Source organism: Scleropages formosus, chromosome 17 (genome assembly GCF_900964775.1).
Source record: "Scleropages formosus chromosome 17, fSclFor1.1, whole genome shotgun sequence".
NCBI classification, from domain to species: Eukaryota; Metazoa; Chordata; class Actinopteri; order Osteoglossiformes; family Osteoglossidae; genus Scleropages; species Scleropages formosus.
Window position 1 is genome coordinate 20,440,896 of NC_041822.1, and position 3,531 is coordinate 20,444,426.

Below are 3,531 nucleotides of genomic sequence, written 5' to 3' on the forward strand. Positions count from 1 at the left end.
CTTAATTAATAAACTTCCCATAAAGCTTAGTAACCATCCATCGCCAGCAACTCCTTGTCCTGATCGGGGTTGCGGTGGGTTTGGCTGGGTTCTGCTCTCTGGAGGGTCTGAGGTTCGAGTCCTGTTTGGGGAGCCTTGCAATGGACTGGCGTCCCGTCCTGGGTGTGTCCCATCCCCCTCCAGCCTTGCGCCCTGTGTTGCCAGATTAGGCTCCGTTTTGCCATGACCCCACTTGGGATAAGTGGTTTCAGACTGTGTGTGTGTGTGTGTGTGTGTGTGTGTGTGTGTGTGTGTGTGTGTACTTTCTTTCTTTAATGACATACAACACCCTTACTGTAATACTGTAAGTTTTTGCAAAAAGAATGCTTGGAAATGTAAAATATGCTCTTTCCCATTGACACTAATGCAGAAGACAACTGTCTAAAACAAATATTTTTGTGAAACATCTAGGTGCCTAAGACTTTTACACAGTAGTGTGTGTGTGTGTGTGTGTGTGTGTGTGTGTGTGTGTGTGTGTGTGTGTGTGTGTGTGTGCGCGTGCGCGTTTTACCTACCAGTATGATGACCCAACATAATGGTCAAATAAGAATGAGATTTCCAATTTGTTGTTCTGTAAACTGAGCCAAAAAATTGTAATATACAATACGGTTGTTACATTTATACAGTTTTTATTTAATTGTAAAGTGACATTTTTCAGTCAGCAGCAAAATATCCATTTACAAAGAGATACATGATCATAAGGGATTATGATCTTCCTTTGGGCATCAGTTTGATATGCTTAATGTAGTTAGTGCTGTGAACTCATAGTATAGATTCAAGTGTTGATTCAGGTTTCTTTGGTACATATATGCTTTACCACAATTTTTGATTATACACACACACACACACACACACTGTCTGAACCGCTTGTCCCATAGGGGGTCGGAGGGAGCCGGAGCCTAACCCGGAAACACAGGGCATAAGGCTGGAGGGGGAGGGGACACACATAGGACAGGGCGCCCGTCCGTTGCAAGGCACCCCAAGCGGGACTCGAACCCCAGACCAACCCAAGAGCAGGACCCGGTCCAATCCACTGCTCCACCGCACTCCCCTCAATTTTTGGTTACTTCCTATCAAAATACTGTACATTTTACACCTTGTTCTCATCAACTTTATTGAATCCAGGTGAATATTTACTGCAGCAGCTCAGGTTAAGTAACTTTTCCAAGGGTCTACACACCATGTCTACTCATGGGATTTGAACTCATAGCCTTATATGACATGTTCTTATTCTTATATCATATGCTCTTCTTATCCTAAGACACAGGTCTGCTAAAGGTAAGAATGACTCAGTGGTGAACGATTATTATTCCTCCGCAACAAACCTTATGAATACCATTATCCATTTAAGAAATCACGGATATTAAAATATTATTACACATTCTAATACAGTAATACTGAAGTGTAAGGATTTGATTTGAAATATTAGAGACACATAAGAGACAAGATATAATGTCTTTGAGTCCTTTCAGTACTGATTTTCCAAGCAGTATAGTGTTGAATTTAGTATATGATTCAATAATATTGTAAATGAATGAATAAAATCTCATCCAGTCTGTCAGTAAAAATACTGGCTGTCCTGTGGCCTGTCCTGAGTGACAAAACTGTTTCGCTTTATAAAAACGTTTGGTGAGAACATGAATATCTCTGTGCATTATTGCATGCAATATTTGCTTAATCCAACTCAGAATTTCAGGTGATAGAGACCAGGAGCGAAATATTCTGTGGCAGTAGAGGAAATCAATCTGTTATGAAGAAGCAAGAGTTTAGAACAGAGTGAGATATTAAGAAACTGATCCTGAGTAACACTAAATGATGTATCGGATGCCTTTGTCCAAGGGATGCGATGCTGTTCTGCTGGTTCTATAGTGCTGGTCCAGTTCTAGACCATCTTTCATCCTCATTTTCACCTCCTCCATACCGCTCTGGTTTGTGGGGTCACCGCACGGGACAGGCTGTGCCCTACCCAAAGACCAAGACATCTATGATTTCCTGGACCAGAAAGAGAGTGATCAAGGTCATTGTAGACCCTTCACACCTCAGCCATCACATCCTGTCACCACTCCATGCTGGAAGCAACACAGGGTCATTAGGATTCAAAGGAAAAGGTGCAAAAATTACTTTTTCCCCTCAAGCAATGTCCCTCATCAACCTCTGAAGTCCATGTCACGACCTGTACGACACTTGAATGGACATTAAAATTCTGCTGTTGGCAATCCTCCATTTATGCAAGGGAAGTCTCTGTTGGACCTGTAGATGAGCTTATGGACCCAGGACCTCAAGGGCACTCAAGACATCTGGAAACAGAGCTATGAAGAGCTGTGGAAACACTCTTCCTCATCACCTTTCCTACTGCATAGATCACTTTTATTACTGGATCTCCTTGGCCAGTGTCACGAGCAGGTCTCTAAAGTTCTTGCTGTTGATCACTGCTGCTTTACATTTAACTAAAGGAATAAACCCTAGAGAGTTATTTTGACTTTGCGTTTAATTAATATCCAGTACCAGTCTATAGCTTTCATACTTAATGACATCTGGCAACAGAATGACAATGTATGTGTCCAATATGTTTTAGTTTAATTAGCTTGTTATTTAGATTAATATATATTGCAGAGGGGGGTGCGGTGGCGCAGTGGGTTGGACCGCAGTCCTACTCTCCGGTGGGTCTGGGGTTCGAGTCCCGCTTGGGGTGCCTTGTGACGGACTGGCGTCCCGTCCTGGGTGCGTCCCCTTCCCCCTCCGGCCTTACGCCCTGTGTTGCCAGATTAGGCTCCGGTTCCCCGTGACCCCGTAAGGGACAAGCGGTTCTGAAAATGTGTGTGTGTGTGTGTGTGTGTGTGTGTGTGTGTGTGTATGTTGCAGAGTTCATTTTTACTTTAAATTTTAATTTGATAATGCATGTCTCATTTATACTGAGCTTAAAAGCGTGCCAGATTTTGGGTCACCAAACATCACGACAAACGGTAATCGTATCTTCACGAAACTTTCGCTGCAAATGAAAGTACGTTATTTATCGAAGCAAAGTTGAAATTCGCGACTTTCGCGCATTTTTACCTTCATCCACAGGAGGCAATGTCTTCGCTACGAGAGGCGCGGTACCCTCGATGTAACCAAGCAATCACGAGTTCAAGCGATCGCTCGATTTGCTTACGAATGACCAAGAAGCGCAGAGTGTGTGTGTTCTGATCCTGTTGGTCTAGGAGTATATCAGCTAGAAAACAGCCTGGAAACTAGACCAAGAAACCAAGATGATCCTGCAACTCCAAGACCTGCAGATGGTCTGTAACATGAACGGCACTCTTAATCAATAGAATCCTCCAAAATCCTCCTATGAATCAAGAAAACAACACGGTTCGCAAAGAGCATCCTACACCAGGGATGTCCGACCTTTTTTAGGACAAGGGTCACAGTCACCTCCACGAACTGGTCCTAGGGTCACGGGTGTAACAGTTCTACTTAGTGACACACTGTATCTTAAATGTCTAAACAGAA